A 21,354-nucleotide genomic window follows, 5' to 3' on the forward strand; every position below is an offset into this window, starting at 1 on the left:
TTTCCACCTATCAGGTTGGTAAACTCCAAAACCATGGTAAAATGCTCTATTCCTGAGGATGTGGTAAAACAGGCACCCTCACCCACTGCTGACTGATGGGGTGTGCTAGTGCCACCCCAGGGAGCTTGACTGGCAATGTCGACCAAAACCACAAATGCACCTGCTCTTCGACTTGACAGTTCCAGTTGGTAACTTATCCTAAAGGTGCACTTGCACATAATTAAGTACAATGAAATTAAGCAAAATAAAATATGTTATTTACTGTATTTTGTTTGTATAAGCAAAATTTGGAAATAAGTCAAATGTTCATCAATAAAGAACTGGTTCAACAAATTACGGTGCATCTATTAAATGGGACACCAGACAGCTGTAAATAGGAGGGAAAGGGAGGGGAGGGGAAAGGAGGAGAGAGGTGAGGAAGGAAGCTTTCTATGTACTGATGTGAAGGGTCTCCAAACCATGTTAAGTATAAAAAGCGGTGCAGGAAAATGGGTGTGACACGTTCTAGATAAACAGAGGTGGTGATGGTCAACACACTTTCAAGTCTGTCATGAATGATTAAAATGATTCTAGAAAGAAACTAATGACAGTGATTGTGGGGCAGGACAGGCACAGAGTGGACAGAGTAGACCTCTGAAACAATACATTTTTTTAAAAGTCTTTATTGAATTTGTTACAATATTGCTCCTGGCTTTTTTTTTTTATGTTTTGGTTTTTTGACCGTGAGGCATGTAGGATCTTAGCTCCCTGACCAGGGATCGAACCCGTACCACCCGCACTGGAAGGCAAAGTCTTAACCACTGGACCACCAGGGAAGTCCCAAATCAATACCTTTTGACAATTGATTTTATTTTTGAACCATGTGATGATATTGCCTAATTGAAAATAAAATAGTAATAATAATAATAGTTTTTTACACATGACATGATAGCTGTCTTTCAACCCAGACTCCGTATCAGCAAGCTGCGGCTCAGACGACAGTGAGTCCACCTTCCTCAGACGACCCTTTGTCTCCCACGTTGTTTACAGCCCCCCATCCTCAGGGGACCCTTAACATCCTCTCACAGTACTTGGTTTGCCAGTCCTCTATCCTCAAGTCTGTTTCTATGACAAGGATTTTCAGAAAACATAAATTATTCTTTAATATCATAATTTGAAACTAAAACAGAAGGAATCCCTTTTCCTAAGCCTGCACCAGGTAAACCTGAAAGAGCTGAACCCTCTTGGGTTTAATCGTGAGAGCAGCTGGCTGATCTCCTTACACTGAGTGAGTCTGAGAGACACCCATCCTCCCCAGAACTTTTCCAGGTGCTCTAACCCACAGCCTGCACCTGTGCCGACCTTCAGGGACATGTAAGGTCCAACGCCTTGAACAACGTCAACCAAGACGGGCTGAGCACAGAAACCTGGAAGCCGTCCACACCCCTAGTGGGAGAGCCCCTGCACTGGGGTCCACGACGACCACCAGGACACAGGTGCCTACATTCAGCCCCACAGCACAGAACTGCACTCAAACCTTTCCAACTATTCACCTTTACCTAAAAACCCAGAAACTACTCTCCCTGCTGACAAACTGCACTGTCTGACAACACTTCAGGCCACAGTTTTTGCCTATGGCCTCTGTACAATCTAAGCTAGCTCCTTCTTATCATCATATCCTACAGAACAACTAGAACCATTTTAATTCTTTTACTATTAGAACCTAGCGCCCATATATCTAAACCCTTTTATCAAGAGCTGCACAGAACAATACATATGCATCCCTTTCACAAGAGAGTTTTGTTTGTTTTTTAACTTACTCCCTCTTCTGTAGAGTCGAGGAGAGTAAGGGCAGGAGGGTCAGTTTAGAAAGATTTAGCTCATGCATAAAATAGCTTTTGATGAATGAAAAAAGGAATTAAGTCCTTAGAGGGCAAAGTTATTTTATTTCCCTCTCAGTGGAAAGGAGAAGACAAATGGGAACCTCCAAGACAGCTGGGCCTAAGGCATGCTTGCCCCGTGCTGTACTCCCGTGCGCCTGTCCTGTTGGCAACTCTGGGGTCAACAGAGCAGGCAGAGTGAGACAGCACACACCCTGCAGAGATCCGGAGAACCCCTTTATTCATTAAAGACTACCCCAACAAATCTGCTAAAAGAGAAGGAACCAAAAGCTTTCCTTTGGGACCATGGCTGAGTTCTTTTATCGTCAGATCCCAGCACTCCAAAACAGAAACAGTCACTTCATATTTTCCTCTTTTCCCTCTGCAGCTGGAGAGCTAGCATGAAGTCCGGAGGGAGAGGCCACAGGGCCCCGCAGGAGCCTCTCGCCCGCCTGCCCCTTTCCAAGGAACCACTGCAAACATTTTCCTTTCACTCCAGAGAACAAAATCCCAAAAGGCACTCATCTGCGTTCGGCCTCCACGAACATCAGTAAATATATAAACTACAAAAGTGAAACATCTCCCAGGAATAACAGTGCAGCAAATAAAACAATGTAAGCCTCTTTACCCTACCCCCAAATTACCTGTTCTCCTCCTCAAGAATCACTCTCCTCAGGTAGCATCAAACCATCCTGAAGCAGTTGCTTCTAACAGTTTTCTTGGAAAGTCAATACCACCCAAGCAAGCTGTTACTCCCCTCCGCAGAGCTGCTGGAAACGAGTCCCCAAGCTGCCAACACCAGGTTTGGCAAACTTCGGCTCCAGAAAACCATTAATCTCGTTATGGCATTTGGAGATCTCAACAAAATCGCATTTCCAAATGAAATAAACCCAGTCTCCCAAACTGGGCTGCATTGGAACAAGGAAACAAACAGCAGGGAGACAGCAATGAATTACAAATGGCATGCTAATTACCAGTCTACTTCCAGAAATAGCTGAAGACTGCAGGATTTTTGCTGTTGTTGTTGTTAAAATAACTACAGCCTTTATTCTAGGGCTGGGCAAAAGCATCTGATTTATTCAAATGCTTCAGCTTCTAAACATAATCACATTTATATGTACTTATCTGGGAGGGGGAGTAGGTGGAGACAAACCTTGGGGGCTGGGGCATGGGTCCCCAGAGACAGCAGTGGGGGCCAGGGGAGAGCTGACCAGCCGTGATTAGGCATGTCTACCGGCATCACCAAACCCACCACCAGTGTGGCTGACAGAGAGGGACCCTCCTGCTTGCTCTCTCAGTGGCGCCCATCTCAGACCATATGGAGAAAGGAGGGGGCAAAGGTAACCAAGTCTCGACAAAGTGTCTCAGCACTTTCAGCACTTACTCCGAATGGTAGGTAGATAAGCAGCAATGGTACCTAGCAAGTTTCACAGAATTTAGATTAGAGTCCTGCTTTCAAGAAACAATCTGCTAAAGAGAAAAACAGGAGAAAGTGCAAGAGCACAACAGAAACATGGTCATTTCATGCCACTGCCCTTGCTTCCCTAAGGACAAGATGCACACCTCTCCCTGCGTGAGTGCAACTCAAGGGATGAACACCTCACCCCAGATTCCTATTTGTGCTATGGATGCAGAGCCTACAGGTTTAACTGCAGAATTTGGAGTCTGAGCCCTGTTTAGAGACCAACCCACCGCCCCCCACCCCTGCCCCAAACCTTCTGCCACCTCCTTATGCCTCTAAATATGGCCCATCCTCCCACCCCTGCTCTCAAATTTCAGAATGTTCCAGCAGGAAGTCTCCTTCAAGCTCATCTCTTCCAGCAAAAGTTCCCCCAAGTTTAACAAAGCCATAGGAAGAGTGTTCTTGGGTCAAAAAAGTTTAGGAGAGGGACTTCCCTGGCGGTCCAGTGGTTAAGACTCTGCACTTCCAATGCAGGGGGCGCAGGTTCCATCCCTGGTTGGGGAACTAAGGTCCCACATGCCACGCAGTGCAGCCAAAAAAAAAAAAAAAAAGAGAGAGAGAGAAAAATTTAGGAGATTCTGGGTTAAACAACACTACAGCTTTGTTTTCTGTCAAACTTCTCCAAGCCTCTAATATGCTAAAGGTACGTTAAGAATCTCCAAGAAGGGGATCTAACAGGCAACCTTTATAGACTTGATGGACTAGAAACCTTTTCTCTTGCCACCTCCTGAGACCAGTACTCCTCTGAGTGCCACACGCTCTCCAGCCACCTTCTTCACTGCTGAGCAAACATCTGCTGAGCACCCACTCCAGCCAGGCACACAGTGGCTGCTGAGGACACAAAAATGGAGAAGACACATGGGCCTCCAGGCACTCACGGCTGAGGATTCCGAGACTCTGGGGGGTGAGCTGCTCAAAGCCATGCAGATAATTACTGGCTGGTCTCAGAGCTCAAACTAGTTGCCAGCTGCCAGTCCACCACACTTTGTTCCTTGCCACACCCATCTCTGATTAGAAGAGGTGTTCAGCCATGGAAATGTGTTGATCAGATGGAGTTCTCCAGAGAGACGTCAGCAGCAGCCAAGATTCCCCCATTAAAACAGGACACACCAGGGCTTCCCTGGTGGCGCAGTGGTTGAGAGTCCACCTGCCGATGCAGGGGACACAGGTTCGTGCCCCGGTCTGGGAGGATCCCACATGCCGCGGAGCAGCTGGGCCTGTGAGCCATGGCCGCTGAGCCTGAGCGTCCGGAGCCTGTGCTCCGCAACGGGAGAGGCCACAGCAGTGAGAGGCCCGCGTACTGCAAAAAAACACCCCCCCCAAAAAAAAAAAAAAAAAACAGGACACACCACATTTGCTTTGCCTACTTGAATGACCCTGCTTAGTGTTAATACAGCAACTTGAGCATGGAGGCACCAGGTGAACACACGTAGGCAGTCTGTCAACCCACCCCTCCCAGGGGAACACCACCCCACAGGAGCCCAGGGGCACTGGACTCCCCTGTGTTTCTACACCATACACAGGGACCCTAAAGCATACAGACATCACCGACAGCACCTGTTGGAGGCCATAAGGCTAAATGTCTCCCTGGAATTCACTTGTAATTGTCATGCCAGCCTGGTCTCCCCAGTAAAAACTAAAAGTTGTATCACAGAGGGCTTTAGTCTCAAATCCAGGACTGATGCAAGAGTGCTCTAGTCCCAGTTCTACACGTCTCTGGACCATGTAGTTAGTTATGGGGGCTTTCTCTTCCTCTGAAGTATGGAGGTTTTGGGGGGCGAATGCCCCTTAACTCGATGATGTGAGGAAGAAGCAGGTGTTCTAAAAACAAAACTCTAAAGAAAAAATTTTAATGTTTTTGCTTTAAGATATCAAACAGGCACACCATAAACTCGAAAAGCTCCACTACTTCTATTGAAATTTGTTTAATTTCCAGAAAGAAGGTCTGGCCCAGCATTAATCTTCTGCAGTCACACACACCAACATCCACATCCACAGCAGGGGGTGCAGCTGACTGTGAGGGCCACTCGGATGTTCCTACACTAACTGGGGGAGTGGGGGGGTCAGAAAAATGATCTTCACTTTTCAAAGGAAATCAAGCTCCACCTTTTTTTAACTACAAACATCACTTAAAATGCCGACATGCTATACAAAACCATCACTCTAAGCATTCCATACTAGAATTTGAGAAGGAAATTCCCCGAGAATTTCGAGAACAGTGTAACTTTGGACAACATGTGTTTGCATTACACGTGGCTTGCCGGAGCGTCCTCACAGCTCCGGCCTGCCCAGGACTCAAAACAGTGTCCGGCAGCAATAGGAGGGCCCCACAGCTCAGCAGCAAGTCCTGCCGGTGCCGGCCTGACCCCAGGAGCTGGGCCTGGCACTGTTCTGATCAGAGCGCATTTTTGTCCAAGCTTCCCAGAATTTCTACCGGAGTCTACAGAATGCCAGCTTCCTGTTAACAAATGCTTCGGGTCTCTTGTCTGTAAAAGCTAACCCACTCTTGCATACCTCACCCCAGGACCAGAGCCCACCCCTGAACACGAGCAGCAAGTGCCCCTCCACAGCTACCTGGCTCCCTGTGGCTGTGCCAGGCCTCTGGCACCGCGGTACCCTGTGCAGCCTACTGCATGCCTGCTCCAGGGAGCCCTCCTGGTCAGCACCTATAAATAGGACGGGTCCCACTCTACTTCCAGCTTCCAAATCCTGGCCCCACACCATATACCTTCTTGTCTAAAGAAAGGCTTGTCCGTCATCTTAGACACAACAGATAGGCCTGGTAAAAACCTGACATCAGACTTGAAATTCAGGCACCAATATCATGGCTCTGGAGCTCATGAAAATATGTTTTGGTAACTGGAACAGGTACTTCCCCCCTTCAATCTGGTCCCCGTGTTTACCAGGCGTTATCACCTCAGCCCTCTACAGGACGCTAGAGAAAAGGCTGGAGGACCTCTCCTGGGCAGGAAAACACCAAAGTACACAGCATCCCCCTCCCCTTTCCCCCCTCCCCACAGGTCAGCAAAGCAAAGGCCCCTCCAAGATGTAGAGACCCTTAGGGTCCCAAGTCACTCAGTCCCAACCCCCCCGTGTAAACATTCTCCATGGCCATCCATGGGGACTGGGGACTCCTCTTATAAAGAAGGTGGCCATTTCCTTTCAGACCAGGCAGCAAAAAAACAAATGCCAAAGGGAGGGCATTAAGCCGTGAAAGGTACACCCTGAAAGGCCACAAAAGGCCAGGCACTTCCTGTACAACATCTCCCCAACTCTACAAGAATCCTGTGTGAGTTCCAGGTATTATCTCATTCTGCAGATGGAGAAACTGAAATGCACAGAGTGAAGGAACCTGCCCAAGGTCATGTAACGAGTAAATGATAGGCTCCAAAATCCAACCCAGATCTGTCTGCCTCCAAAGACCATGAACTTTTCTCACAGCCATGTGATTACGACCTTGTAGAAAGAACATATTATAAATTTTTAAATATTAAAAGACTGAAAAGAAATGCACAGAAAGGAAAATAGTGGTTATGTGAAAACAATGAAACCATGGGTGACTTTTGCCCTTTTCTTTGTATCTAAATTTTCTTGCTTCTATTATTTTTAAATGTTTTAAAAAATAAAATGCTGTTTACAAATCAAAACTACAAGTTTATCAGTGAAAGGGTACTGTCCATTAGTTCTATTATGATTTCTTAAGAAAACAAAGTGGGGCCTGCCAGTGGTCAGTGACACCCCTGGACAGGCATGTGGAGGTGAAGACCCTGGCCGCCATGGTTAGAGGTCACTTCTGGGCCAGAGCCTGGACTTGCTGGGACAAGACTTTCCAGAGTTCCCTTTCCCTATTTTATGTAAGCTGATCTTTAAGAATTCCAGAAGTTTCATTTTGAGATCACCTCGCTAAGTGAAAGTAACTGGCTGCATCCTATTCCCGCCATAATGTGGTGGGTCAGGCCGCCTTTGTCTCAGCACAACACCACCCCTCCCCCCACACCCCCCACTTCCCCCACCCCCCGCACCCTGAGGTGAACTGCAGGGACGGCAAAGACAGCCCATCAGGACACCAGGAGCCTGGGCTGGAAGGGCAGGAGCTGTGTCTGCTCCTGTGTCTAGACCAGTGGCTACAAGGCCCTACACAATCACTCAGCCTCTCTAGGCTTCAGGTTTTCTTCTTTGTACAATGCAAAAGATGGAATCGGTGACCTTCACAGTTACTTCAAGTTCTAAAACTTTAATTTTATAATTTCTGCCTTTGTCAGTGTGTGCCGTGCTCAATCTTCCACACAAACACAAATTAAACTCTTTTTGTACAATCATTAAAAGCACACCCACCAAAATAAACATTAGAGTTCACTTCTACTGGGGAAGTCTTAGAACCTCATAAGAATATGTATATTAAACAACAGTGGCTATGCCCTTTGTTCCAGATATTCAAGAATAGGTATCACCCGAAACAACAGTATAAAGATTCTCTACCCACTTGGAAGTCAGCAGACCCCCACTCCTCCACAATGCACTAAGTATACAGTGCTGACCACTTCAAGGTGTCAGGTGATCCTTTAAAATTCATTCTACTTCTACAGGTCTAAGCTCACATACAAGCCATCTGGAGATACGTTTCATGTTGAGTGAAATCCCAGCTACAGGCTGCCCTGTGCCCACACTTGGACTCCAGAGGCAGGAGCCGCTGGTTTTTCCTGGGTAGGGCTCGGGCACCTCCGTGGGGATGAGTCTACAGAAGGGTCAATTTCTAGGTTTCCCCAGTCACCAGGTTCATCACAGCTCCCCAGGATGTTGGGCACATTACACAAGGTCCCAGGTGCTGAGGGAAGGTCCCTGTATGAGGGAAAATTCCAAGCAAGAGAGTAAATGTCTCGAGCTTCTACAAAGTCCAGATGCCAAAAGGGGCTTCACTACTGCTGATGCTTCTGTCGAAGCCACTTCCCTTAGGTGTTTAACTCCTCAGTTGCAAACAAAGATTGCACAGCTCATTTCTTTAAGGGAAGGAGGGTTTACCTACAAATCAAATGCTTGATTTTCACTGTGCTTGATTACTACACTATATTTTTATGCATGTCCCTAAAATCTGACCAGTCAGTCACCAAAGTGCTCTTTGGTCCTAAGCATTTTCTAATAGCTAATGAACAAATCTGACAGAATTCACTTGTATATCCCTTGAGGGTACTGACAATCTCACAGCTATTCCATGTAAGACCAAACTAAAAAGATACACATTTTTGACTAAACAATGGGATGGCACGCAGACAAGTAGGTAGGCTGTTCTAATGTCAATTATGATGTAAAAAAGAGTGTAACCAGAATTTTCCTAGCAACCATTAAAAATACCATTTTCAGCTGGCCTTACAACATCCTCCATCTACATCCTCCAGTGTAGGATGGGGTCTACAAGGGCAGAGGCTGCAATGAAGCCTCTCACATCAAGGCTCACTCCACCACTTACTAAGGGTCTGACCTTAGGCAAGTCACTTAAGGTCGCTGACTTCCACTTCCTTACTTGTAAATGAAGTTTCTGAATACATATGATAGCTGTGGTCTCTTTCGTTCTAAAGAAAAAGACATAACTTCCTCTCCAGTTAACAATACTAGCACAGACCTCATCCTTCTGATGAGAAAAATCTCTTGCTATGTATTCAGATTGAGTTATTAAGACTTTTTAAGAGATCATTTGTCATAATTATCTCCTATTTAAGCCATTTCTGGCCCAATCCTTCTGATGTGCTCCCAGCCTAGAGCCTCAAAGTGACAGTCACCTTGACCATCATCAGCCCTTTCAGCATGGGCAGAAACTAGTGTTTAACATGTATATTCCTTAGCTTACTTCATAGGTTAAAAGTAGAGTCACTAGGACAAATCTGTCATTCCAACCTCAGAAATCATTTAGTGTGAACTAAGAAAGAGCTAGCACTGAACTTGTTCTAAAGGACTCCTCCAGCCCCCAGCCTGTGAGCCTGACTCCTCCAAGATCCCTAAGGAGGATGGGACAAGCTTCCAACAGTGCACGTGGAAGCAAGCTTCCAACAATTTACATGTGATTTTCTGGGACTGAAAGCAAGGTAAAATGCAATTTTTAAAAACGTTTAAAAGAAATTTTAAAAGTAACTTCAAAGGGTGATCAGGAGAGATGACAATGACTAATGAGGTAATACTGACACCTGAAAATTCACATGCAACGTGAAAAGAATGAAGGAAGGTGACATCCATCTAAGACTTCTTACTTAGTGAGGCAGTCACTTTTTAAAAGAAAAAGTACCCTAAAGTTATGATTTAATCCAAAAGTGAACCATAAGATAACTGTACTCCCATATTTCTTCTTCTGTGATACAATGAAGGACTGGTGTGAAACAATATTCCAGTCCAGCCAAGACAGCTCATTTGGGAATGGGATGACAGTGGAGACAGTGTGGACTCTAGGAGGTACAGGATTTGCATGTATCTGCATAACTTCTTCATGAGTAGGTGTTCTCATCATGCATCTAAATTTTTTTAAGTATTTTTTTAAGATATTTATTTATTTAGGCTGCACTGGGTCTTAGTTGCGGCACGCGGACTCTTAGTTGCAGCATGCATGTGGGATTTAGTTCCCCGACCAGGGATCAAACCCGGGTTCCCTGCATTGGGAGCACGGATTCTTACCCACCGGACCACCACAGAAGTTCCCGTGCATCTAAATTTAATTAAATAATTTCCATAACTGTAAATGTCACAGTCAAACTACTGCTGACTTAGAGAAAATGCACACACACATACACCAACACATAGGATCAGCTACAGTTTGTAGTCTACATGGCAAGAGCTTCCCAGCAGCAACCTAGAAATAATGTCTTCTCTCCACCAAATTACTCTGTCCACAAAAAGACCAGGTTTCCAGAACTGGAAAACTGATTACTTCTATAGGGGCCATAGAAAGGATGTAAAACTGAATTACAAGAAATGCCAACCCGGGCTTCCCTGGTGGCGCAGTGGTTGAGAGTCCGCCTGCCGATGCAGGGGACGCGGGTTCGTGCCCCGGTCCGGGAGGATCCCACATGCCGCGGAGCAGCTAGGCCCGTGAGCCATGGCCGCTGAGCCGGCGCGTCCGGAGCCTGCGCTCCGCAGCGGGAGAGGCCACGGCAGTGAGAGGCCCGTGTACCGCAAAAAAAAAAAAGAAATGCCAACCCATGCCAACTTGTCAAAAAATATGTAACTTTGCCAAGATCTAAACCAGTGATTTCAGGTTCACATTTTCACTATGTGTCTACCTTAAAAGAAGTCAGCAATGAAGGTTCACAGTATTCCTTTGATGGGGTGCCCAAACCCCAGAACCAAAGCACATCTGCCTCAGGAGCCACCTCACCAATGCCCAGAATTGACCTCCTAGAGTCCACACTGTCTCCACTGTCATCCCATTCCCAAGTGGCCCCTGAATTGGAAAGATTCCAGATCTCTCTCCAGTGGTCTTTGTACCCCAGAATGATCAGGGAACAAGTAAAGGGGTAGCAAAGAAAAAATCTTAGATCAAGACTGTTGATCTCTCACAAAACTGATGGCACCTTATTACTGCCTCCCTTATTACAAAATAAGTCCTCCATGTAATAGCCACAAAACAATGTACTGCTAACTCAGGTGGAGAAAGCAGAAACCAAGAAATCTCTACCTTCCAGGCTTCATGAGAGTCAATCACGTGGCTCTCTTATGCTTCAATTTCTTCACCTGGTTAAAGACTTTTCACACATCCACTATAAATTCTGGAGTAGAACTGGGTGTGAGAAAACAAACCCCAAGAGTACCCTCTCGCCTTTCTCAACATGCACTAGAGATGTTTCATTTCATTTGATACTGTGAAGGGTACCTCAAAGTCTAAAGACTGGAAAATGTCTAGGACATTTCTAGATGCTAAAAATGTTTTCTAACTCAAGTTTCCATCATCTATACTCATCTCAAGCCATATGATCACCTGAAGTGGCTGGCAAAAACAACAGGAATAGAGTATGGGTCACAGAATCACAAATACACACATAACACACCCAGGAATAATGTCAGCAGCCTACCGACAGATCACCTATGTTCGCACCCAACACTGTTGTTACTGTTTGCCATCTGCTTTTGAAACACCTAAGACAATGAGCCAAGGAAAACATCAGGCCTTCAGAAATGCTGTATTATTCTCTCTATCCACTCCACCATCCAGCCAAACAGCAGCCAAATAGCTCCCTGAGGCCAGGAAACTTCTGAACCCCACCACACTTCCTTATCACCTGCTGAGCCCTTGATGGAACACAACTAGTGCATGAAGACTGACTAAACTAAAACACCCAACGCTGAGCATTTCTTTTTGGTAGCCTCGAAGGGAAAATTTTATTTTACTGGATATTTTCCAAAATTTCATCTGATTGGCTCAAAAGTACCATAATCAGCTAGACCAACAGATCTTGGGGCAGTATTTCCCTGGTAAACAGGAAATGCCCTATGCTGTGGCCTCTACTTGGGACACCCTGTCCACCTCAAGCATAAAAAGCACAATTTTCAAAAACAGAATTGTAAGCTTAAGAATGGAAGAGAAAATTACACTGGCCATGAGATGACACACTTCTATTCCTCAGAAACACTGCTTTGTCAAAATTCAGTAATTCTTAAAGATAAACCACATTTACATTGAATGAGATGCTTCACTGTTCCCAAGAATCCTAAGATCTTAGTGGCTAAGGTTTGGAACAGAGCAGCTGCGATTCAGACCAGGCCAGTCTACAGGGTCTGCTGTGGGAGAAAGAAGGGCTGAGCCTGAGGTGAGGCAAAAGGTGCCCGAGGGCCCCAGAGACCTGAGCCGGGTCCCTGCAGCTCCATTCGAGGGCACTGTGGCCACGAGCAAATCGCTGCACCTGCCGGAGCCACAGCCTCTCTAACCACTTCATTCCATTTGTAAAAGGTCTTTGCCAGGACTAATACTGTATGGTTTCAATCAAGTACGCAGTAATTATTTGCTGAGTGAATGCATGAGTGAACATATAAAAAGAATGAAAATACTAACAGCCGATTTTGCCTTCAGATGCCTCTCCTGGTGGCAGAGGTGCTCTACTGCCGATTATACTGTTCATCATTCTGTTTCCTGGAGCACAAGAGGCTGAGCCTGAGTTGAGAGGTGTGAGGACTTCTGTGAACACAGACTGGCTGGGGGAGGAGGAGGAGCAGGGTGTTCACGCATCTGCTCACACATACTCCCTGGAGGGGCCCAAACTCCATCCAGGTTTGATACATAGTCCCTTTCAGTTTTGTTTAGGTTTTTATTGCCTGGAAACTGAGAAAATACCTCAGAATTTAGTTAGCCTCAGGAAATTAAAATCCCTGTGTGTCACAACAGGTCCAGATGTGGCCCCTGCGTGGGCTTTCTCAGGGGGCCGCAGTGCAGAGCAAGGCCTCCGATTTGCCCACTGGTGCTGGCAGTGACAGTCCTTATGTCAGTGACTGTACCCTCTTATATTCTTACAGGCCTACCTTAGAGGCAAAGGTTTGGTATAAATCAGTTACAGTTTAAATTTAGGAATAAGAGACTTTTTCATTTTTGTGGTATACTGTAACTTCTTAGAATATACACAGCGTTTGACTTTTACCTAGTTTTATATCTCACTAACTGCTTTGCTGCTGCCCATGAATAAGCAGTAGGTCACACATCTGATAGTAGACAACAGAACTCTTTCAAGATACCGATTTTGCTTCTTATCAAAAAAGAAAATACACACACACTCATACAGAAATAAGGCATAAAAAGATGCCTAAAACAAACCTTATCTTTTTTTTTTAAGAATATTTGCCTGGAGAATAAATAAAGAAAATGATAAAACTGAAGAAAGCAAATAAACAGAATCTTTATTAGTTATCAATTCTAGCCAAGCAAAGTTTGGATAGTATTCTAATGGCTTCAGGATTATTTTATCCAAAATAAGTTAGATATGCAAAGAAGTAGATGTTGAGATAGTAGGAGAAGACGTAATATAAACATAATCAGATTAATGAAGAAGCTGCTGAAAATTCTCCAGAGAAACAGGACCAAAAGGGGACACACACACACACACACACACACACACACACACAGAGAGGGGAGAGAGAGAGATTTATTATGAGGAGCTGGCTCACACAATTATGGTGGCTGAGAAGTCCCTCGATCTGCCATCTGCAAGCTGCAGACCCAGGGAAGCCAGTGGTGTCAAAGGCCTGAGAACAGGCGAGCCGACGGTGTAAACCCCAGTCCCAGGGCAGGATGTCACACCTGAAGCAGGCAGGCAGGAAGCAAGAGGGCCAAATTCCCCTTTCCTCTGCCTTCTGTTCTATGCAGGCCTTCAACGGACTGGACGATGTCCACCCACACTGGGGAGGCCTGAGTCTGACTCATCTGGAAACACTCTCACAGACATACCCAGAAATGTTTAATCTGCCCACCTGCAGGCTACAATGCGTGCTTTAAGACCCACTTCACACGTCATCACCTCCGTGAGTGTGTCCACAAACCTTCCCAATAGGGTGTACACGGCCCTCTCTGCCCTGGGCCCCTTCAGCACCACGTGTTGAGCGCAAGTCACTGTGGACTGTGACCAGGAACACATTGTGGGTCTCCTCCATCAGATCACGAGTCCCTCTGTGAGGCAGGGCCTGTTTCCCCGTCATCTTTGTGCTCAAGCCCCCCAGAGGGCCAGCACACAGCTGGAGCTCTGATGTGGGTTAAAGATAAACTTTAACACCAACAGCTGGTCATTGTCCCCACTGCTCCTCTTCCAATAACAGCTTCTCTGTCTTGGTGACATAAGCATCTTCCCACACTTTTGAAAGCCAAGGTTTGCCCAGATTGAGACGAATCCTCTCACCTGTTAGCTTTCTTTCTTGATTTGACCAGGCGATTCATGCTCTAAAGACAATGGAGGCGCAGGAGGCAGGCTCCTGAGGGTGAGGCTCCCATCGTCCACACAGACGGCGCTTACACCATAGAAAACCTTCCCACTGCACAGGATTCTAGAAGTCATTCCAGTAAAAGTCTTGTGGAATTCTTATCACAAATAATGTACTGTTATCCATAAAAGGTCACAATTTAAAATTTTTCCAATTTTCAGGAAAAACAAGAGTCTGACCAGAAATTCTCCCGTTTTTCCTTTTTTTTTTTCACATTTCCTGTCCGTCTCCCCATCAGCACCCTGACAACACAAGAACAACATGCAGGCCAAGTGGGTTGTTCCTGGAAGTTGGCCCTACCTGGAGTCTTGTCTAAGGAATAATGCTTCACTCAGAACATGTACGAGAGGCCTGCTGGCCCGAATAATATTTATTACCTCTATAGGAAAGGATAGCTCTCAATTCTATTCTTTCACTTCCCTTTAATTAGTTCATATTTTCAAATCTTGTAATTTTATGATCACCTCCATACTTCAGCATATCTTTCTTTTGGATTCCTAATGGTGTCTAATTGAGAGTGTGCTTTAAAAAATAAGTTTGGGGAGTATTTTTTTAAAACGAGGATACCCAAAGAACTGAAAGCAAGGACTTGAAGAGATATTTGGACACCCATGTTCAGCACAAGAGCCAAAAGGTGGAAGCTACCCAAGTGTCCATTGACGGACAAATGGATAAATGAAATGTGGTCTATATAGACCATGGAATATTATTCAGTCTTAAAAAGGAAGGAAATTCTGACACTTGAGATAACATGGATGAGCCTTGAGGACACTATGCTAAGTAAAGTGAGCCAGTCACAAAAGGACAAATACTCTATGATCCCACTTGTATCAGGTCTTGAGCAGTCAAGTTCCTGGAGACAGAAAGTAGAAGTGGTTCCCAGGGGCTGGGAGTGGGGGGAATGGGCGTTAGTGTTTAATGGGAATAGAGTTCAAGTTTTTCAAGATGAAAATAGTTCTGGGGATGGATGCAGGTGATGATTGCACAACAATGTGAATGTACTTAATGCCACTAAACTGTACACTTTAAAATGGTTAAAACATACTGTTTTCCACAGCAACACTACCATTTTTCATTACCACCAGCAGGGCACAGGGTTCCAAATTCTCTGTTATGTATTTTCCACCACACTTTTTGAAAAAGGGGAGCAGCAGAATGTTTGAGAACCAATTAAGGATCAAAAAATAGATAACTGATTTAAATACCACAATACTAAGTGGTAAAAAGTTCTTTTAATGATGACTCAAAAGCATCCTTATATCTTGCAAAGTACTAAAAAATACTTCACACGGCTTCCCTGGTGGAGCAGTGGTTAAGAGTCCGCCTGCCGATGCAGGGGACATGGGTTCGTGCCCCGGTTCGGGAAGATCCCACATGCCACGGAGCGGCTGGGCCCGTGAGCCATGGCCGCTGAGCCTGCACGTCCAGAGCCTGTGCTCCGCAACGGGAGAGGCCACAACAGTGAGAGGCCCACGTACAGCAAAAAATAAATAAATAAATAAATAAATAAAAATTAAAAATACTTCACAAATCCATCTGAACCTGTAAAACAAATTTTCTCAAATGACTGAAGAATCTCAGCACATTCTCTGATTTTTATGAAGTCAACAGGGGTACCGAGAGATGAGGAGTGAGGTGACAGGATGTGTGGCAGCTACCAGACTAGCACCACAGGAAGCAGAACTCCCTGCCCAGTCATTGCACTGGGCAAACGTGGATCAATCCAAGCAGAGAAATAAAGAAAGCCAACAGCATCATTATTCTTGGAATATAACTGCATAGGTGAAATGTTACAACAGAACAGAACCTGCATATCAGGTAGCAGCTTTGGAACTTTTAAAAAGCAAACGTAGAGGCAGGTCGTGTTTGGGACGAGTCCTCCCTGCTCTAATTCGCTCTGGCTCCAGGGCACCCCTGACATCCTGCTCTGGAAGAGAGGTGCCTGGGTAACCTCCCCGGCTCCTCCGGCTCCACCCGAGGACTCAACAGAAACATTTCTGCTCCCGGTGGACCATGAGGCCCAGGCAGCATGGGCACCACCCCTGACCCGTCCCACACGGTCTTCGGGCAGCTGTAACACTTTGTGTTTGCAAGTGATCTGCACACTTATCCAGCGATCCTGTCCCCCAAAGGCGACTGGACACTCAGACAGAAGGCGCTGAAGTGGGCACCACTGAGCAGCGCCAAAGCCACAGCGAGCTGTGGATGAGGAGGTGAAGCACTCGTCGCCTGAGGTTTCCTCCACTGTCCTCTGGACAGCTTCTGGCCTATCGTAATCACCCCCAAGCGAGTCGCCAGAAAAACTGTAGAGAACAAGGCACAGCAGATCCAGGGAAAGAGGGAGAAACTGCTAATTAAATGCTGGGCTGAATCCACACAGACCCCAGGTGACCTGCAAGCAGCCGGCCCCCTTCCCAAGTGCCAAGCTCGCGAAGGTAACCAAGCACTGGCAAGCGGCCTTCGGCAGGGACCATCCCCAACATAATATTACAGGAAGCTCAAGAAGAAAGCCCACAAAGAAAAACCCCAGCAGATGGGGTCCCCTCTTGTGTTGTCACACAATTTACTAAGCGGACCCCTCTCCTCCTCTGCCCGTCCTCTTCAATCCTGCCAACACCTCCCTCTCCCGACACTCACTATGCTTCCAAAATGATTTTCCCGAGTTAAATGAACTTTACCTCATGCTCTATTGCAAAAGCTCTTAACCTTTCTGGAGGTCAAAATCTTACCGAGAATCCCATCAAAGCCCTGGCCTTCTCTGAAGGAACAGGCACAATTTCCAGGAATTCACGTATGTCCTGGGTCCCATGGGGGTTAAAAGCCTCTGCCCAGTGGCTGCCTCCTTCCATTTCCTTCCTGCATTGAATCTGAGAAACACTGGGCAACCGACCTCCATCTGTAAGAATTATGTAACTCTAACAAATGTCAAGAATCCTTAGGGACTCCTTTTGAAGGGATGGCCCACCGAACCCGCTGGTATTAAGGCTCGAAGCGGAGGCCACCTCACAGAGACTCAGGAGGCCCAGCCAGCCAGACACGCAGCAGCCTTGGAGGACGCCCTCCCAGATCACGACCCCCGTGCCCGGCACCTGCCCTCGCACGTGCACCGGTGTGACTTTGTGGGGATCGCTGAGGCTCTGTTTGCTACAGTTGGCATCCGCTGCCACAGGCACATCCTCACAAGAGCCTGACCTTGGTGAGCACATTCACACGTGAGCGCCGTTCACCCAGATGACACCCGCTGGGGCGGACAGGCAGGAAGATAGATAGGCGCTGCCCCCAACCCACGGGCTGCAGGAGCCGCCTCACCCACACACACAGATCGAGCCCACGAAGCCACATTTTTGAGCTGCTGCTGAGAATCCCATAAAAAGCAATGCTATTTCTAACCTCCCGCACCATGGAAAAATACACACGCCACCAAGCAACCCAGAATCTCTGAAAGATTTATTTTTATACTCTCCCCCATGCCCCCCACCTTTACCTCCCCGACAAAATTTTTACGTGGAAAATTTGCTAGCTTTTTAGCAGTTTAACGCTGTGCTAGGCACTGACTGATGAAATTGCTGTGTTTCAGTTTAAAGCGAAACATAAAGGTGTTTTTCTAATACGACTCTGAATGTCTACTTAATAACAAAATAATATAGTCTAACAATAGAAGGACAGCATCCAACACACAGGCAGAGAAAATTCCCAAGTTCCCAGGCCACAGACAGAAACAGCAGAGGTAACAAGGTTCTCTTCCCAGCCTCTAAAAGTGGTGTCCTGCCTGCTGGCCTTCCTCTTTGCATTGCTAGGTTTTCCTAACTCAAACACAGCACATGGCATCCCTGATGCCCTTGCTGAGTTCCTATTTTTCTCAGTGCCAGTCTTAACCTTAAAGTGGAAGAATGAGGGAAAAGCAGTGAGATGGGGCTCAGATCTGAGTCCCCTTACGCTGCACAGACATGGGGTGGGCAGGAGGAAGGGAGGAGGAGGAGAAGAGAGAGGAAGCAGGAGGTGGAAGGGCCTGAATGAGGCCTAGAGAACCCAAAAACTCTATCACAAGCCAAGAGGGACCCTGGAACTAGTCTACCTGGGATCTGTCCCAGGACCCCTCCCACTGGAAACCTTGGTGTCACTTCCTTGATGACAACCTGGAAGGCGAGACAGGCACCAACCCACCACTGTCCAGCTTCTCACACAGCCAGGATGTCTTGGTGCAGCCTCTGAATGACCCCAACCTAACTGTAAGGCAGAGTTTAAATCCTCCTTCAAGTTAGGGAACTCCCAGCACAAACCTTTCATGGTTTAATCGACTTTACTGGACACTGGCAAAAATACATCTGGAGAAAATAAGCATTCCTGTAGACAGTGTAGACAGCAGAGACTTACACTCAGAGGTGATGCTTCTCGCAACACTACTGATCCTCTGTGATGTACCTTGAAAATTTAAATTTAACACAAAGACAGAAGTCCAGGTCAGGTTGCATCACCTGTATCTACGGTTATTTTTTGACTGCTAGACCATCTTCCCACTGGGACCACAGGTCTCACAATGCAGGACTCCCACTTGGCTCCCCGGTCCTCACCATCTACTTCAGATCCCTTAAGGACCTTGAAGGAAACCAAAAAAAAAGAGATGGGACTTTCCCCATCTGAACCTTTCTCACCTGTGCTGAGAGCCAACCCGGTCTAAGTCTCACAAAGAGGACAGGAAAAGGTGCAAAAAGCTCGAATTAATGGTTTGTTTACCTCCATCCCAGCGGCTTTGTGCTCAGACAGGGCACAGGCACTCCACCCACCTGACTCCAGCAAGATGTCCCATGAAATTACTCAGCAAACCTCCTTAGTCCTGCAAGAGGATGGAAAGCTCCGCCCCTTTTCTCTTCCTCTGATCCGGCCAGCCATGGTCCTTGGGTAAGAGCTGGCATTTGGATGGAAAACAATAACTGACATTTCATCAAGCTCCTACTACGCACTGAATGCTGAGTTAGGCATCTTCACAATAATTCCACAAAACAATTACTATCCTACTTAAAGATGAGAAAACCTGAAACTCAGAGGAGGTTAGGACTTGCCAGAGTAACAAAGTGAGTAAAAGCACAGAATTCGAGCCAAAGGCCATGTTTCCAAATATACCTTACAGATATGATAAGGCAAAGAGGGACTTGCCTTCAGATTTATCAAGGAGGTCAAAATTTTGAAATACATTTAATAACAACCTAGACATGGGGACCCAACCCGATTTTACAACCAAAGCCAAAAAAATCCACTGTACAGTAAGACAGGCACATTCTGCAGTTAACAAAAAGCCCAGAATTCCTCGGGCCTTCCCATCCCAGCAGACAGAGCAGAGTGGTAATGCCTCCAGTCTGTCCTATCAGAACGTAGGAATGTCTCCCGGTCCAGCCGTGAGCTTTAAGAGACAGAATTTTACAAGTAACAGAACAAATATAAATTCCAGGACAATCAGCTGTAAGAACCTATCTTAGAGGTGTGAAAGCTCTTTCAACACCTCAGAACCCAAGTATGTGCCTGGAAATGACCTGTACTGCACAAGGTGACATGCAGTTCTGCAGAAAGGAATCTGTTCTTAACTGCTATTATGTTCAGAAGGAGCAATGCACTTTACTTTTAATTTAAAATCCATATACAGTAATGTAGTCAAGAAAAAGTTTTCCATTACCAATTCTGAAAGTTGCTTAAAATAGCTGACAGAATGAGGTAACTCCATATACGGGAGAGAATAGGGTAGTTATGTAATTTGCAAGATTTCTACTTCTGTCAAAATTCTGCAAATCAAGCTGCATAGTCCTTAGGGCCAGAGTCCAGTGGTGTGTTCAGTTACCCAGTAAAATTCTACATGAAGACAGTTCAGTTTTTGGTGGGCAAAGTCAAAGAGGACTACATCTGAGATGATGATGAGAAACCACACTGTGCCCACACTCTCTCTGGCTCTAGTATAGACAAGCTGCCACCTCCTGCTTCGAGCTGGTGATGGGTATGCCAATTTATGGAAGAAAAATGGCGCACCTCAGCAATACCATGTCTGGGAAGGTAAGGGATTCTCAAACATCATGCTGTCCTGTCAGGTAATGAAGAACCACGTGAACAAAAAGTGTTCCATCAGTCACTGACCACTGGCGAGGCGTGCGGCCTGAGTGCTCCCCACGGAAGCTTACCACCCACCCTGTGAGAGCCTACTGAATGGGCTCCACATTTGCAGATCCCTGATTGTGAAATCCACTCAGGAAAGAACTACGTAGGAACTGCACCCAACAGTGACTCAGAGAGTCTGTTAAGTAGCGCATGGTTCTGAGCACCTACAATTTCAGGAAGCTTCCAACCTGTGAAAAGTCCACATAAGTTCAAGGGTCTGTGTGCCTTAGTGAGGAAGCACATTAAATCCCTCGTGATTCTCCAACTGCCTCATCTATTTCCAACAGCCACCATGAATGAAAAGGCTTGGGTAAGCTCTGAAAGCCTCCAGGGGGATCTCCATCAATCATTTCCTCTGACGAAAGTCTCACTGAACTCCTCCTAGTTAGCAGGCACCATTTCAAGCCCTGGAGGAAAAAACAAGTGGGAGGGAGGGACATTCTTGCCCTTATAAAGCTTACATTCTAGTAAGGAATATGGCATAAACAATGAGTCATGCCTGGCACATTAAAAATTTAGGGGAGGGACTTCCCTGGTGGTGCAGTGGTTAAGAACCCCCCTGCCAATGCAGGGGACATGGGTTCGAGCCCTGGCCGGGGAAGATCCCACATGACGCGTAGCAATTAAGTCCATGTGCCACAACTACTGAGCCTGCGCTCTAGAGCCCGCAAGCCACAACTACTGAGCCCGCGTGCCGCAACTACTGAAGCCCGCGCACCTAGAGCCCATGCTCTGCAACAAGAGAAGCCACCGCAATGAGAAGCCAGCACACCACAACAAGGAGTAGCCCCCACTCGCCACAACTAGAGAAAGCCCACGCGCAGCAACGAAGACCCAACACAGCCAAAAATAATAAAGAAAATAAATAAATTTTTAAAAAATTTAGTGGAAAAGAACCTTATGTTGTATAGAATGTTTTCACTTTGCTGAAGACTCTCATATATTTCTTCATCT

At 46.3% G+C, this 21,354-nt stretch overlaps 1 protein-coding gene across 1 annotated transcript in view; it reads right to left on the reverse strand.

Moving 5' to 3' along the window:
- LDLRAD4 (low density lipoprotein receptor class A domain containing 4) overlaps positions 1-21,354 on the reverse strand; it is a 302,983-nt gene that overhangs the window by 235,889 nt on the left and 45,740 nt on the right.

Source organism: Mesoplodon bidens (genome assembly GCF_964165515.1).
Source record: "Mesoplodon bidens genome assembly, chromosome: 13".
Classification (NCBI taxonomy): Eukaryota; Metazoa; Chordata; class Mammalia; order Artiodactyla; family Ziphiidae; genus Mesoplodon; species Mesoplodon bidens.